This window comes from Cucurbita pepo, chromosome 18 (genome assembly GCF_057944985.1).
Source record: "Cucurbita pepo subsp. pepo isolate OVF chromosome 18, ASM5794498v1, whole genome shotgun sequence".
Classification (NCBI taxonomy): Eukaryota; Viridiplantae; Streptophyta; class Magnoliopsida; order Cucurbitales; family Cucurbitaceae; genus Cucurbita; species Cucurbita pepo.
The window spans coordinates 3,726,155-3,744,649 of NC_141815.1; the positions used below are offsets into that span (position 1 = coordinate 3,726,155).

Below are 18,495 nucleotides of genomic sequence, written 5' to 3' on the forward strand. Positions count from 1 at the left end.
ATTTTATTCAAGGAGACTTCTTGTAGTCTTGTCATTGATAGTGAAAGTTGCACCAATGTACTAAGTACCATGTTGATCAAAATGTTACAAATTTCAACCCAACACCATCCTAAACCTTACAAGTTTCAATGGCTCAATGATAGGGGAACAATGAAGGTAGTTTCTCAAGCTTTAATATCTTTTACCTTGGAAAAATATAAATATAAAGTTCTTTGTGATGTGTTTCCAATGCTTGCTAGAGACATATTGCTTGGTCAACCTTGGCAATTTGATAGGAAGGTCATGTATGATGGTTATTTGAATAGGCATTCTTTTATAAAAGATGAACTACTCTGGTTCTTTTGAGTTCTGCAAATGTATTTGTTGATCAATTAAAGTTTGAGAAAAAAAGAATATGTTCGTGGAGAAAGATGGAAAGAAAAACAAGAATTGAGTGAAAAATTAGTAAAAACAAAATGAAAAAAAGAGATGAAATTGAAAAAGAAAGAAAGTGAGTTGTTTGGCTATGGTGAGAAGGACAATGTTTTCACAAAAAACCATCTTTGTACTTATGTACAAGGACCAATATTTGGTCTCTAACGATAACAACTTGTCTTTGCCTAGTGTTTTAATCTCTTTTACAGGAATTTGATGGCGTGTTTAAGATGAAGTACCGAAAGAACATAAAATAGACTTCATTCTGGGGGTTGTCATTCCTAATAAGCTAGCTTATAGAGTCAATCTAACTGAGACTAAAGAAGTTCAAAGGAAAGTGAAGGAGCTCATGGGGAAGGGCTATTTATAAGAAAGTTTGAGTCCATGTTCTGTATTAGTCTTACTGGTACCAAAGAAAGATGAAACTTGGCTCATATGCATGGATAATAGAGTCATCAACAAAATCTCTATTAAGTATTGACATTCTATTCCTAGGCTATACGATATGTTTGATGAATTGCATGGTTCGTGTTTATTTATAAAGATTGTTTTGAAATCTGGATATCATCAAATTAGAATACATGTAGGATATGAATGGAAAACAATTTTCAAAATTAAGTTTGGATGGTATGAATGGCTAGTTATGCCTTTTGGGTTAACTGATGCTCCTAGTGCATTTATGCATTTAATGAATACTGTTTTGAGAGAATATTTGGGAATGCATGTTGTTGTGTATTTTGATGATATTTTAATTTATTCGAAAACTTTGCTGGAGTATGTATAGCATGTTAAGTCATAGAAATTTCATGCTAATTTTAATAAGAGTAGATAAAGAGATAAAATCATTAGGGATTTGCCAACAAAAAAAAAAAAAAAATGTAAGTGAAGTTTGGAGTTTTCATGAGTGAGTTAGCTTTTATAATAGATTTATAAAAAGTTTTAGCACCCTTGAAGGATGGAGTGAAAAAGAATGTTTTTAAATGGGAAAAGATGCAAGAGAATGCCTTCAATGTACTTAAGAAGAAATTAATAATGTATCATTACTTGTTTTTCCTGACCTTCATAAAACTTTTGAGATGGAATGTGATGAGTGGTTTATGCATAAGTGCTGTTTTATGCAAGAAGAAAAATCTTTGGTGTATTTTAGTGAAAAACTAAATGTTGTAGCATTGAACTATCCTACTATGATAAAGACTTGTTTGCTTTGGTTCGCACATGGCAGGTGTGACAACACTACTTATGGCATAGAGAAATATGTATCCACTCTGATCATGAAAGCTTGAAGTATCTTACGGGTCAAAACAAACTTTATGGTAGAAGATTTGCTTTTAGGAAAAGCAAGTTGTGTATTCCTAAATGCTCTATAAGAGCTTTGCTTGAAGAGGAGCACACATGGCTTAATGAGACATTTTGGGATATATAAAACTTATAATATGTTACATAGACACTTCTTTTGGCCGAAAATGAAGCATGATGTTAATAATTTTTTGTAGCCAATGTGTTTAAATGCAAAGAAGCTAAATCAACCAAATGGATTGTATATTGCCCTAACAAACTTTGGACTAATATATTTATGGATTTTGTTCTTTGTTTGCAACACACTAAAAAGGGTGATAGTATTTTTGTTGTGGTAGACCGATTTAGTAAAATGATTCATTTTATTGCATGCAACAAGACTAATGATGCAAAGCATGTTGCTGGTTTATTCTTTAGGGAAGTAGTAAGATTACGTGGAATCCCTGGAATCATTGTTAGTGATAGGGATGTTAAATTTTTAAGTCACTTTTGGAAAGCCAATTCGGATTCACATCGCCTACAGCCGGGCAACCTATGTTGAAGTCTCTGGCCAAATTTTGAGAAGAAGGTTTTAGAAAACGACGGTAGAGAGATTTTTGAAAGAGAGTTTGAAAGCAAGATTGAAAAAAGGCTTTCAAAGCAATGTTATAGGCTATAAATGAGAAAAGTAACACGAGGGTAGTAAGAATTGACGATTACTTGCACTCCCTATAGTACATTTTAAGGCAATTCAGGTCTGACAGGCGTTGACGTTATTTCTTCGAACAATCATACAAATTCTGGGGAGGGAGAGTTGATGACTAGGCACATCTTCCTATAGTACATTTTGAGGCGATTTAGGTCTGAACAGTTTAGATATGATTTCACGGAACAATAATACAACAGAAAATACAATAGTAAGACAATATAATATGAAATCAAATAAAGGGCTTGGCGTGACATTGGAAACATGTCCTGGACGAGCACCTAATTGGTTAATGTCCCTGCCAACTAACTATTTTTTAACTCAACCATAAGTCATTAATTTACTTTAGGGCATGTAACATATATCCAGGGAAAAATAAAGTTGGCATAACCTTGTTCTTAACCCTCTCATCAGGCAAATCTATGGACAACAAGGCATAATCAAGCTCACCTGCTCAATAAATCACAAAATTATCATACAATTCATGCTATGGTCTTCAACAAATCAACCTTAGAGTTTGATTCATATATGCGGAAGACTCTTAATCATATCATTGGCTAAATCACTCAAATACTCGAGTTTCCTGGCCTTAGCTATCAAATCTCATGCTCAATTTGTTCATTATTCATACCAAATCATCATATGCCCAATCCTAATGCCTCCTCTAAGTATTTCTTGCATAAACTTCCATTTGTCTATTTGTTTGTATGTTGACTTCTTGAACTTGGTTCGGCCTTCAATAATTTTCAAATTTTCTATTGGGTCATAAATTGAGTCGAATTGTCATGAAATCACGGCAAAATGAGTCCGAAAGTTTAAATTGAGAGGAAAAAAAAAGGAAATTTAGTTCAATTGGATTAACGTCAGTCAAAAAAACCTATTTTGTTTAGTCCAACTGGATCGGTGACTATTGATAGTCTTAAATGCAAATCCATCAAAGTCAACAAACATGCTTCGATTCCAATTACGAGGAATCCGTTTATGGCCATAGATCCGTCATTAAAGTTACTCATAATATTGAGAAGGGCCATTGATGTTAACTTAGAGGGGCATTTCAAGAATTGAACTCGGGACCTCTTACACCAAAATAAAACAAAATATTGTTTTATTGAATGTATAATCATTACTTTTTTTTTTAATAAAGAAAGAGAGTATTGAAATCTAGGAAAATGGAGGAATTTCCTCCTTATATTTATATTAAGATACTTTCTCACTTGTTTCACTCTTACTTTTAGTAATGGACTTTGTTGATAATAAGATTTGGAAGAAAAAAGAATAAACTTTAAATTACTACTCACAAACATAAAATAGGTCGAGATTTGAGCTTATGTTACTAAATTCAAAGTTCAATGTCCTAATCACTAGACCATGGGACCAAAAATATTTACAAAATTTGTGTGTAATAAATCTCTGAACTTAATAAAATAAATAGTATCTTTATATATTTTAAAAACTTTGAAAATGATTGATGAGTTCTCCCTTCTTTTTTTAGTTTTGTATTTGATGGGGTTCAAGATATTAAAATCAATTAATATATTAGATCAGTTTACAATTATTCTACCATTCTTATTCAACCCAACCATCATAAATATGGTTAAAAAGGCACTTAAAGAAGTATTTTCTTTGTCCAATTATTCTACTATTCTTTTTCAGCCCATGATGATAAGAATCACGGTGTTCCAAATGTTCCAACTGTATCTATTACACCATCTAAGGCCAACAAGATTCAACAAGCATTCATACTTCATTTACAAAATTGGATAGACTCGGTTCAACCATCATTTCATGTGTTACAAGGTGATTGAATTGAGGAATGACCATTTGGAGCTTTAGAAGTGAATATTTGCACGATTGAAGAGCGAATGAAGTTGCAAGCATCATTTTATGAGTTGTTAGAAAACATTATTTATTATTTTTAATTTCATAAAGTTTGTAATGGTCAAATTGACCTCGTCCTTTGTGGGGATTTAGAAGGGGATCATGATTGAATCACTACCACTAACTTCTTTTGTGGAGAGACGGTAAATAAAATTAGAGTGTGAACGAATGAAATTGAGATCTCAAATTGAGACTTTCACCCTTAGAAATCCGAGCATCATCCTTGCCATTTCTAAGTTTCAAGCAATTCTTGTTGTAGATTTCATTTGAGCCATTCAATCAAGCCTTGGTTAGGTTGGATTGTGGAGTGACTCAATTTAGAACAAGGTTCCAAATCTTGCTTCTAGATCTTCGTTCTTAATAATCTAATTCTAGCCTTATCTTTTGGTTGATAGGAATTTTGTATGAGGTGTTAATTTCATTTATTCAAGGGTTCTTGCTTCAACAAAAGCTTGGATCATTGGGGTTTGGATTAGGGTTACCTTCTCACATGAATCCAACCATACCCATGATAAGATACTCGCATTCACATTGTGCCTTGCACTTTTTTTCACTGTCAGCAAACTTAAAATTTGTTAATACTAAGGTACCAAGATAGTGGCATTGTGTAGATGCGTACAAGACAGTACAACGACGTGGGAGCGTAAGGCAAGCCAATAGGAACTCACCATAGTTGAGATCTAAATGGAGGAGTGACAGAAAAAATGGAGTCAAAAGGTCTCGAGAAGAAAGAGAAAGGTAGACAGAAAGACTCGTGAATCAGGCGAAGAAGACAACGGGATATGGTCAGATTTGGTTTGAACTTCGGCAACCCATCACTACAGACAACCCACAGCCCATCATTCCTTTCGGTTGGTGACCCATTTGCTACCCACGGCTCAAACAAGACTTATTAAGGAAGTTGCCAAAGAAAATTTGGAGAAAATCGAACACAAGAAGCTTTCTTAGAAAATACGTATGGAAATCACTTGAATTTAAATATATACCCTAAGTCAAATGTGAATTAATGGTACATGAAAGAAAAATATTAAGAATCGTGAGGTAAGGGAAAAACTAGACGTTTTGCTAAAAAATTAAGTAACATTAAATTAACCCCATAAATAAGCTCCGCTTCTTATTAAATTTTAATACTCGACATATTATTCTGAGTTAAACCAACGTATGAAATTTGGTAGACATTGAATATTCCTAAGATGGTATTAAAATGACCATAATGCCATTCGCCCAAAATAGCCGCGTTTTACAACTTTTGAGACATTAAGTAACATGGAACTGTATAGACGACCTTGAAAGGGGGTTATCAAGTTACTAGTAAGTTTTCACGCCCATCGAATCACGTTAGGTTGTTCTTTAATGTTTACCTAAATTAAAAACTAATGAGTTTTGATGCTACTCTATGATATAATGTATAAGCCTATGTTCATTTATAGACCATGTTCTTAGAATACCTATGTAACAACCCTAAAAAAAAAAAAGAAAAAAAAAGAAAAAAAAAGAGATAATAATAAGAATAAGTAAATAATAATTATAAAAAAAAAAGAGTAAATTATCACTCTCTCTCTCCACCTTCCCCAAATATCTCCCCGACACCTCCTACAACTGCAAAATGATCTGAAAAAAAAAAAACGAAACAGAAACAAGAAATGGCCGATTTTGAGAAGGGAAAAATAAGAGAAAGAAAGAGATGAGACTAGAGGGTTGTGTCAAAAGAGACATTATGATGGATTTAGAGGGACCTCATGCATATTGTATGTTCATAAGCATATGGCTACTTCCCCTAGAGATGATGAGTGCGGACGCGCACCGTATGATGAGCGCAAATGCGCACAGGTGCGAACGCACACAGATGAGGGTGTTCATGAGGCGCATGACACTATGGGGTTCCGCTAACCTCCGGACGTCGCTACAGATTAGCTTGACCAGAGGGTCCAGGGGGTGTGCGAGCGCCCTGGGGATTCACACTCGCACGTGTGAGTCGTGTGTAGGGAAGTACTACACATCCAATTTGTCCGAGACTAGAGGCCACCCCTAAGATGATTAGAGATAGGTCCCTAAATCATGATTGCATATGTTTGCATGGCCCCTATAGCGGGGCCACTTACTGAGTATTCTTTGAAATACTCAGGCCGTGTGCCACATCATTTTTCAGGTAAAGGCAAGGCGCACTTGTACGGAGGACGGCGGCATCGCGAGCAAAGACTGTGGCACGTGCATAGGGTAGATTAATTTAAATTTCTAGTCTTAAGTTAGAATAGGTTGTTTTGCATTTCATTGTTTTAAATTATTTTGTATTTGTTTTTGTTTTCTCTAAATTTCAGTATTTCATATTTAAACACGTTAGACCATGGCTGTGTTTTCCAGAGAAGAGGTTGTTTTAAACGTTTTTCTGAAGTTTACGTTATCAATTATGTTCATGTAAGACATATATTTCCGCATTATAGAAGAGCATGAGACGTTAGTAGCGACTCTGAATATGTGGAAATTTAGGGTCATTACAGTTGGTATCAGAGCTCTAGGTTTTAGATTCTGTAGACTAGCCTACAATGTAGGCTTGGCACGTTCCATGGTCCCAACGTCGATGCCCTGTCACCGTCAGGTACGCCTTGCACAAGATAAGAAAAAAAAAAGAAACGTTTTCAAACTTGCATGCATTTTTATGTTAATGTTATTGAAATTGTTGTGATATTTCACGTATTTATTTAAGAGCATGATGTGATGTGTTGTATGCTGAGTGATTTTGTTTGCAATATGATGTGAACTTAGTAGATGTGATGCATAGCATAATTTCATAGGTAATGAGCCTTAGACTTAAGAGATGCTATCTTGGTTTCTAGAACCATGCTGCCCAGACCATGCGAAAGAGTAAGACAAGGAAGAGGATGACCTCCTATTAGAGATAGAGGACGAGGTGAGACTGAAGAGAGCCCACCTCGAGAGGGATCAGAGACAGGGTTTGAATTAGAACCCTTATTGTATGTATGGTCGGAAAGCAGCCCCTGAGAGGGTAGACGCAGTAACTAAGGATAGAGTAAAGAATGACCAAGCAATAGTAGCCGACCAAACTCTAAGCATAGTCCTACTAGTAGTAAAGATGACCGACTTCGATGTAGTACTAGGCATGGATTGACTAGCTGCAACCCATGCTATTATAGAATGTCGCAAAAAAAAAAAGTGATATTCTCACCATCGGTGGGACCTAGCTTTAAATTTAAAGGCACAAATGCCGGGGCTACCCGAAAGGTAGTCTCGATGATGAAAGCAAAGAGATTAGTCCAACAAGGCGGTTGAACTATATTAGCATGTGCCATAGATGTAAGAGGAAAAGAAAAGACTCTAGAAAACATGTTCATCGTAAATGAGTTCCCAAATGTGTATCCGGATGACCTACCGGGAATACCCCCTTACCGAGCAGTCGACTTCATCATCGAACTCGAGCGGGGAACTGGGCCTATTTCTAAAGCACCCTATCGCATGGCGCTAGCAGACTTAAAAGAACTCAAGGTGCAATTACAAGACTTACGGGATAAACGGTTCATTCGACCTAGCATATTCCCCTAGGGTGCGCCAGTGTTGTTTGTTCAGAAGAAAGATGGATCGATGCGTTTGTGCATCGATTTCAGAGAGTTAAATAAGAGAACCATAAAGAACAAATACCCTCTGCCTAGAATAGAAGACTTATTCGATCAACTAAGAGAAGCAACAATATTTTCTAAGATAGACCTGCGGTCAGGTTGTCATTAAATAAAGAGTAAAGAAAAAGACGCACCAAAGACAGCATTTAGGACAAGGTATGATCGCTATAAGTTCATGGTATGTCATTTAGCCTCACCAATGCTTTAGCTGTGTTAATGGAGTTAATGAACCGAGTGTTCAAGGACTGTCTAGACACTTTTGTGATCGTGCTCATTAATGACATCCTAGTGTACTCAAAAATAGACTTGGAACACCAGGAACACCTCTAAAAAGTCCTAGCCACCCTAAGAGAGAACAAGTTGTATGCCAAGTTCTCAAAGTGTGAATTTTGGTTACGATAAGTCTCTTTCTTAGGATACGTGGCGACAAAGGGTGGAGTATCCATAGGTCCTACTAAGGTCAAAGCGGTCACGAAGTAGGAACGCCCAACTTCGGTAACATCAGTACAGAGTTTCTTGGGACTAGCGAGATACTATCGAAGGTTCGTGTAGGACTTCGCTAGAATAGCCTCGCCTTTGACACAGCTAACGAGAAAAGGGGTACCATTTATATGAAATGATGCTTGTGAGGCAAGCTTCCAAAACCTAAAATAGAGATTGGTAACCGTCCCGGTATTCACGGTTCCCAAGATCTCAGAAGAGTACGTAATCTATAGTGATGCCTTCAAAGAATGGACTAGGATGTGTTTTAATGCAACACGTTAAAGTTGTTGCATACGTGTCCCATCAACTAAAAGAATACGAAGATAATTACCCTACCCACGATCTGGAGTTGGCCGCTGTAGTGTTCGCGCTGAAAATTTGGTGACACTACTTGTATGGAGAGAAAATTCAAAGTTTAACCGACCACAAGATTTTATATATTTCTTCACCCAGAAAGAGTTAAATATGAGACAGAGAATGTGGTTAGAATTGGTGAAGGACTCGATGTAGATATCCAGTACCACCCTGGAAAAGCAAATGTGGTCGCAGACGCTTTGAGTAGAAAGGTGGCCCACTCTTCGGCCCTCATTACGAGGGAAGTAAGGGTACAAAGAAAATTTAAGGAAGCCAACATAGTTGTAGCGACCGAGAGAGTCATGGCACAACTGGCCTGACTTACAGTGCAACCTACACTTAGGCAAAGAATGGTTACCTCCCAACGAGAGGATCCAAACCTACAGAAAGTCTTAAGCCAGCTAGCTGAGAGTCTAGTAATGGATTCTCAAAGACCTCAGATGAAGGGCTATTGTATCAGGGACGCCTATATGTCTCGACAATAGAGGAGCTAAGGAAAGAAATACTAACGAAGGTCACAACTTGCCATTTGTCATGCACCAAGGAGATACAAAGATGAATTTAAAACAACACTTTCGATGGAAGAGCATGAAGAGGGATGTGGCCGAGTTTGTGAGCAAGTGCTTAGTTTGTCAACAAGTGAAAGCTCCTAGATAAAAGGCGGCGGGGTTGTTGCAACCCCTAAGCATACTAGAGTGGAAGTAGGAAAGCATAGCAATGGACTTCATAGTAGGATTACCCAAAACGCTTAAAGGCTATACAATGATCGGGTAGTTGTCGATAGGTTGACCAAGTCGACACACTTCCTGCCTGGGAAAGCTACATATACAGTTGACAATTGGGCAAAGCTGTATGTGAAAGAAGTAGTAAGACTACATGGAGTCCCAGTATCTATAGTGTTGGATCGGGACCCACGCTTTACATCAGCGTTCTAGCTCAAACTTCAATAAGCGTTGGGTACCCGCCTCAACTTTAGTACCGCCTTTCACCCCCAAACAGATGGACAAACGGAGTGTTTAAACAAAATTCTAGAGGACATGTTATGCGCTTGAGTACTAGATTTTAAGGGAAGTTGGGATTCCAAACTCCACCTGATGGAATTCTCGTATAATAATAGCTTCCAAGCAACTATTGGAATGACACCGTTTGAGGCTCTGTATGGAAAACGGTGTAGGTCCCCACTATGTTGGGACGAAGTAGGCGAGAGAGAGTTAGTAGGACCCAAGATGGTTTGACTCACCAATGAGGCTGTCTAGAAAATTCGAGCAAGGATGCGTACCGTTCAAAGTAGACAGAAAAGCTATGCCAATGTAAGGCATAGAAGCTTGGAGTTTGAGATAGGAGACCCAGTATTCTTGAGGTTCAGACGTAAGGGCAAGTTAAGTCCTAAATTCATTGGACCATTCGAGATCCTAGAGCGAGTTGGTCTAGTAGCGTATAAGTTAGCCCTACCTCTAGCCCACATAGGAGTACACGATGTATTTCACATGTTGAGGCTGAGGAAGTACATTACGGACCCTATCCATGAAATAGACTACGAACCACTCCAACTCAATGAAGATCTGAGCTACGAGGAAAAACTAGTAAAAATCTTAGCTAGAGAAGTAAAAACCTTAAGCAACAGGAATATTGCGTTCGTTAAGGTATTAGGGCGGAATCACCACAGCGAGGAAGCCATGTGGGAGAGTGACGACGAAATAAGAGAAAAATACCCCGAGCTAGTACAAGAGTTTGAGACTTTCGAGGACGAAAGTTTTTTTTAGGGGTAGATAATGTAACGACCCGAAAAAAAAAAAAAAAAAAAGATAATAATAAGAATAAGTAAATAATAATTATAAAAAAAAATTAAAAAAAAAAGTAAATTATCACTCTCTCTCTCCACCTTCCCCAAATATCTCCCCGACACCTCCTACAACTACAAAATGATATGGAAAAAAAAAAAACGAAACAGAAACAAAAAATGGCAGATTTTGAGAAGGGAAAAATCAGAGAAAGAAACAGAGGAAAGATCACAGATTTTGGGAGAGAAAATTGGAGATGGCCTTCAGTTCAAGCAGATTTAATAGGAATGGAAAGAGATGGAAAAGTAATCGGTAAGTTAGATCTTCTTTTCTTTTATCTTTTGGCAGAGATAGAAAAGTTATGTTAGATCTCTTTTTAAATTATTTAAATTTTTTGATATCCGATAGAAAATCAAAATGGATTGAAAATGGCTTTGTTAATTGCATCTAAATTGAATCATCATTTTTAGGAGAGAGAATAAAATCATAATTGATGGATGCATAAGCCTTTCTACTGAGTAAAATTAAAATAGATTGAAAATGACTTCTCGAATTGGACAGTCATTTCGGAGAGAGGAGAAAACATAATAGATTGAAAATAGCTTCTGTTTAGTTTTTAGGAAAGAGAAAAAAGATAGAAGAAAATAGAATAGCAAATGGCTTTTGTTAACGAAGAGTAGTTTTTAGGAAAGAGAAGAAAAAAAAGATTGAAAATGGCTTCTGTTAATTGATAGTCATACTAGTAACGAGAAAACAGAATTGATTGAATATTATTTTATAATTGCATAGTCATTCGTATGAAAGAAAAAGAAGACAGAGAGAGAAGAAACAAAAGTGGTACAACAGCGAGAAGGAAAATGGAAGAGGTGAGAAATTATTATTATTTGTAACAAGAGAATATAATATTATAACAAACCATAGTTGGATTGAATGATTGAAGCACCATGAAATAATATTGACATGTTTTCAATTTAAGTTTTACTACCCAACCAAAATTTAGAAACAATGAAAACGTGGAATTCGATTTTTACTGAGACCGTTTTAGAGCTGTATTTCACATTGTTAGTTGGATTATTAATTAAAATGTGAAATGCTAACGAAAGGTGACGAACGGTTCGATATGAAGCGAACTCTAGCAACCTTTAGAGCAGCTCACGAGGAACGAGAGCTTACGTTAATTAAATTAGGGAATACTTCGGCTAAGGCCAACCAGGTAAGTGGTCTTACTACAGGATAGACTAAAAATTGTATGAGTTACGATGATGTATGAACTATATCATACAATGCGGTATGTGAGTTATGATGATGTATGAGTTATGATGATGTGTGAGTTATGATACTTGATGATGTGCACAGTATATATATATTTTGAAGAATGTCGTACTTGATATGTTTGATGTACTTTGTGGCAATATGATGAGTATGATGATTGCGTGACGTTTACCTTAATATGATGATGTTTTCCATATTGAGCATGCTATATGATGATGAGTGCCATATTGCATCATGTCGTTAGATCGACATAGGACACAACCCTAAGAGCGTGAAAATGATATTAATATAAATATCCACGAGTATCTGTTACCTAGAGTAACAAAGAGATGAGACTAGAGGGTTGTGTCAGAAGAGACATTATGATGGATTTAGAGGGACTCATGCATATTGTATTTCATAAGCATAGGGCTACTTCCCCTAGAGATGATGAGTGCGGACGCGCACCGTATGATGAGCGCGAATGCGCACAGGTGCGAACGCACACAGATGAGGGTGTTCATGAGGCGCATGACACTATGGGGTTCCGCTGCCCTCCGGACGTCGCTACAGATTAGCTTGACCAGAGGGTCCAGGGGGTGTGCGAGCGCCCTGGGGATTCACACTCGCACGTGTGAGTCGTGTGTAGGGAAGTACTACACATCCAATTTGTCCGAGACTGGAGGCCACCCCTAAGATGATTAGAGATAGGTCCCTAAATCATGATTGCATGTGTTTGCATTTGCATGGCCCCTATAGCGGGGCCACTTACTGAGTATTCTTTGAAATACTCAAGCCGTGTGCCACATCATTTTTCAGGTAAAGGCAAGGCGCACTTGTACGGAGGACGGCGGCATCGCGAGCAGAGACTGTGGCACGTGCATAGGGTAGATTCATATTTAAATTTCTAGTCTTAAGTTAGAATAGGTTGTTTTGCATTTCATTGTTTTAAATTATTTTGTATTTGTTTTTGTTTTCTCTAAATTTCAGTATTTCATATTTAAACACGTAAGACCATGGCTGTGTTTTCCAGAGAAGAGGTTGTTTTAAACGTTTTTTTGAAGTTTACGTTATCAATTCTGTTCATGTAAGACTTATATTTCCGCATTATAGATGTGCATGAGACGTTAGTAGCGACTCTGTGTATGTGAAAATTTAGGGTCGTTACAACCTAGGATCAATTGAATATCATGGTAAATAAGTTGCTAGGATTCAAACCCAAAAGTGACTGTTATCTCCCATCACGCGGTATGCGACAATGCCCCTATTCTTTTTTTATGTGGGATGCCCTACACTATGTATCATGAGCAAGATGATGAGGATGGTCTCCTATTTCCCTTACTTAGATGGGATACATGCATCTGAATTTACAATCTGGATGAGATGATCGTGATAGCACCACTCATGTGTTTAAGGGAAGAGAACTAAAGATTACTTTAGAGAAAAGTTTTTAGTATCAGTAAGTGACAGGTAAGATTATAAGCTCTAAGTGCCAAGACCCTGAAGACACAATAAAAGATAACATCCTAGCTTAAGGTTGCCATTAAGAGCCTACAAGTAGGCTACTTATTGACTTTTTATTCACTCCATGTTTACATTTTTTTTTCAGGCTTGGAGTTGGTCGTGGATGGGAGCGAACTTTGGAGCGTGGTGATAAGACAATCATAATCTAAGCCCAACCATCGAAGTTTTTGTTGAATACAAAACCCTTGAATCAAAGAAATTAACTCTTCCTATACAAAATTTGGAACAGCCAAAAGATGAGGCTAAAAGTAGATTACTTCTTAAGATCAAAGATCTAGAACCACGATTTGATACATTGTTCCAAGTTAAGTCACTCCACAATTGAACTTGATCAAGGCTTGATTGAATGACTCAGATGCAATCTACAGCAAGAACGACATGAAACTTAGAAATGACAAAGATGATGCTCAAAGTTCTAAGGATGAAAGTCCCAATTTAAGAGTTAAATTTCATTCATCAAAATCTGCCTTTTATATAATAATTTGTGGGTATTTATAGTCTTTCCACAAAACAAACTTTCAATTGTTCAAATGCCCACTAAATGGTCATTCCTTAATCGAATCAACTTGTATCACATGGAATGGAGGTTGAATCGAGCCTATTCAATTTTGACGATGAAGAATGAATGCTTATTGAATAATTTTGGTCTTGGATCGTGTAATAGATCTAGCTGAAACACTTGGAACACTATGATACTTATCAGAGGGCCATAGACTAACCTTCATTTTAACTTAGTATATGTAACAGCCCAAGCTCACCGCTAGCAGATATTATCTCTTTAGGCTTTTCCTTTCAAACTTCCCCTTAAGTTCTTACGGTTTCCACACCCTTATAAAGAATGTTTTGTTTCCGTCTCCAACAAATGTTGGATCTCACAATCCGCCCTCCTTCCGGACCCATCATCCTCTCTAGCACTCATTCCTCTCTTCAATCGATGTGGGAACTCACAATCACCCCCCTTTGAGGCCCAGCATCCTTGCTGATACTCGTTCCTCTCTCCAATCAATGTCGGATCTCACAATCTACCCCTTTTCGTGCCCCAGCATCCTCGCTGGCACTCGTTCCTCTCTCCAATCGATGTGGGATCTCACAATCCACCCTCTTTGAGTTTCAGCTTTCTCACTGGCATACCACCCAGTTTCTTACTCTGATACCATTTGTGACAATCCAATCCTCTTTGCGCTTTCCTTTTCAGACTTTCCCAAAAGGTTTTTAAAATGTGAGCGGCTAGGGAGAGGTTTTCACACCCCCCTCTTCAATGAATTTGAGATCTAACAATCCATCCTCCTTGGGAGCCCAATGTCCTTGCTAGCACTCTTTCCTCTCTCCAATATATGTGAGATCTCACAATTCACCCATTCGGGGCCCAACGATTGTACCACATTCACTCCCGAGTGAGGCAAGAAAATTTGGATTCGTGTCACCTACGGGCCAAGCAATGTATGCTCAAACCTCTGGCCCGATTTTGAGAAGAAGGTTTTAGAAAACAAGGGCAGATAGATCTTCGAAATAGATTTTGTAAGAAAATTTGAAATAAGGTTTTGGAAGCAATTTTATAGGCTATAAGCGAGAAAGGTAATACAATAGCTTAGATAGTATATTACTTCCGATAGGAAGAACTAACGATTAGTCACATCCCTCTGTAGTACATTTTTAGGCGATTTAGGTATGGCAGGCCTAGACATGATTTCGCCGAACAATCATGCAAATTTTGGCTTGGTCGAGTTGACATTTAGTTGCATCCCCCTATAGTACATTTTGAGGCTATTGAGATCTGGCCTGGATATAGTTTCGCCGAACAGTCATACAAAAGAAAATACAATAATACGATAATATAACATGAAATCAAATAAAAAGTTGGCATTGCATGGACATGTGGCCATTGAGCTATACGCCTTGGACGAGCATGACCGTAACATCATCCCCCACCTAATTGGTTGACATTCTTGCAATGTTATAGACTATAACCTAGAAAAGCAACACAAAGGCTTAGATAGCATATAACTTCGGGTAGTAAGAATTGACGATTATGTCCAATCCAATTGGATCGGTGAGGTCAGGTTCAAGTAAAGCAATTTAGGTTGGTTAACTAAAACCATCTTCTTCCTCACGATACCAACTACTCACCTACACTATGATTCTCCTTCAACCAGTCACTATACTCGCTCGACGAGCAATGATTGTGTAACACAAGTCTGAGAAATTAGTGTTTTGCCCATTTTGTCCTCCATGCCTAATTAGGGTTCGGAGGACTAATGAGGAGGAAAGAAAAAAAAAAGTAAAAAAGAAAAAAAAAAAAGAGGGTTTTAGATAAAAAGAAATAGTCATTCGATCCAATTATGAACTTGAGACCTCTCACACACAAAGCAAGAATCATACTACCAAACCAAATGCCCATATGTTTGCCATTATTTGTTATGTTTGATTGTGATAAGCGCCTACAATGCTGGAATTTGCAAAGCTAGAGGTCCTTCTAGAATCCTTGCAAAACGCTCACAGAGAAAGCTAACTTAACGGATTGATTTCAACCAAGAGCTGGTTAGAAGATGAATGACTCTTAGATCGAACTTGGAATCTATGATGGTCACCCTTAGATACCAAGACAATTCACACTAGAATTAGCTTGATCAAAACTAATTCAATGAATCGGTTTAAACATCAAACCTAAAGCAATGTTTGAAAAAAAATAACACCAAAAGGTTATCAAGAAAACACAAAGGTTTTTTTTCTGTATTCAACAAAATTCATCCTAACATGAATATTACGTGCCTTTAAATAGGCCCAAAAGATAACTCTAACAAAATAAAATTCAGCCACCAACTACTAATAAATGCTATTAAATACAAATTGAAGAAAATAAGGCATTAATAAATTATTCAACTACCAAAGGCAAGTCTTCTAATTACTTTCTATAAATTTCTTTTATTGGTAATTCAACTACTAAACACAATTCTTCTAATTACTTTCCAATATCAGCCACTCCATTATTTTCTTGATTTGATTCTTGAACCTTCTTTGTATTGCTTCTTGTAATTGCTCGTTCGGGTACATGGAAGTGATAAGTTGTTGGATTCATATCATCCCCCCTTTCTTTAAAAGAATTTTTCCTCAAATCAAATTCTTCATTCTTTCCGGACCAGAACTGAATATTGTTTTTTTTTTCTCACTTTTTTTTTTCTCACCTTTACCTTAGTTTCTTCTCTCCACTGTTGTTCTTCATATTCTTTTCTTTTCTTCTCTAATTTCAATGGGTCACAATGTACTTCATATGGAGACAACGGAAGTAAAGTAAATTTCTTCCCACACAAAGTAAAAGTATACTTGTTCATCAAACCATCAAATGTTACCTTTCTATCATATTGCCAAGGTCGGCCGAACAAGATGTCCCCCGCATGCATTGGTACGACATCACAAAGTACTTCATCTTTATATCTTCCAAGAGTAAAAGAAATAAGAGCTTGGGAGTTTACCTTAATTTCTTCATTGTTTGTCAACCATTGAAGTTTATACGGTTTTGGATGTGGATGGACAGAAATTTGAAGTCTTTTTACAAGGAAGCTGCTTACCACATTTGTGCAACTTTTACTATCAATCACCAAGCTGCATGGGTTTCCTTTGATCAAACATCTTGTGTGGAACAAGTTTTCCCTTTGATCTTCAAATTTCTCTCCCTTGATTTGAACATTGAGTACCCTTCTTGTGATCAAAGATATGGAATTACCTTCTTCACCATACTCATCATCATATGCTGCGATTTCTTCCACAAGCTGTGAATCATGATCCTCACATTCATCATTTGAATCAAGTATACCATTCCTTATCACCATAACTTTTTCATTAACACACTCTTTGCTCATGTGTCCAAATCCTTTGCACTTCCAACATTGAATAGAACTAGACTTCTCTTTTACCGTCTTTGAAGCTTCATTCATTTTTACCATTGGAACTCTCAGCCTCCACTCTTTTAGCAGTCACAAACTTTTCTTTTGGTGACATCGAATCATTTCTATTCACAAAACTATCCTTGTTCCAAATTTTAGAATTTGAAAATATGCTAGTTCGTGATGTGTACCTTTTTGAATGCTCTTTGTCTTCCTTCAATTGGTCTTCAATTTTGAGAGCATAATGATACATGTCTTCCAGATATGGTGGTGGATTTCTGTCAACAAGATGAACAATTTCTCGATTCAAACCTCCAAGGAATCTAGACATGGTATCTTCTTCTTCTTCTCTAACATTTGCTCTTTCCATCATAGTTTCCATCTCTTGATAATATTCCACCACAATTTTTGTTCCTTGCCTCAAACCTTGCGATTTAGTTTTCAAATTTCTTTCATAATGTTTTGGAACATACCTTTTTCTCATGGCTTCTTTAAGTTCTTCCCATGTCTCTATTGGATCCTCCTCTTTTCTTCTTCTCTCGGATTTGAGATGTTGGTACCAATCACCGGCATGATTGGTAAATTCGGCAATAGCAAGTCTCATCTTCTTATTTTCACTATAGATGTTGCAATCAAACACATGCTCTATCTTTCTTTCCCACTGCAAGTATGCCTCAGAATCTGCCGTTCCACAAAATGGTGAGATTTTGAGTTTAACTCTCCCATCTCTATCTTCATGTACTCTTTCCATCCTTCTAGGTTGCATAATAGTTGCATGGTTATTTCTTTCTCTCCATCTTCCTTCAACTTGTCTTTCATGTACTACTATTTCTTCATCTTCTTGTAATGTTCGTTCTTGTCTTTGTTGTTGCGCCCTTCTTTCTTGTCTATCTTCCATCATCATTTCCATCATACCTTGAATTGCTTGAAGAATGGTTGTATTAAGATCTGGTATTGGTGGTACTCCTTCTCCATTATGTGACATTTTGTTATCAAGGGACCTCTCCACACTTCTCACAAAAATTTCACTCAGGGACACTCGTGTTTAACACTCAAAGGTTTCTTGTCTTTGTTGTTGCGCCCTTCTTTCTTGTCTATCTTCCATCATCATTTCCATCATACCTTGAATTGCTTGAAGAATGGTTGTATTAAGATCTGGTATTGGTGGTACTCCTTCTCCATTATGTGACATTTTGTTATCAAGGGACCTCTCCACACTTCTCACAAAAATTTCACTCAGGGACACTCGTGTTTAACACTCAAAGGTAGGCTTTTGGTACTAGGTCAAGAATGTAAAGTCTGGTTTTTTTTTTTTT

General features: G+C 37.1%; 1 pseudogene; it reads right to left on the minus strand.

Annotated features, from left to right (window-relative positions):
- Nucleotides 1–2,735: 2,735 nt before the first annotated feature.
- LOC147787053 (cytochrome P450 CYP72A219-like) overlaps nucleotides 2,736–18,495 on the minus strand; it is a 32,155-nt pseudogene continuing 16,395 nt past the window's right edge.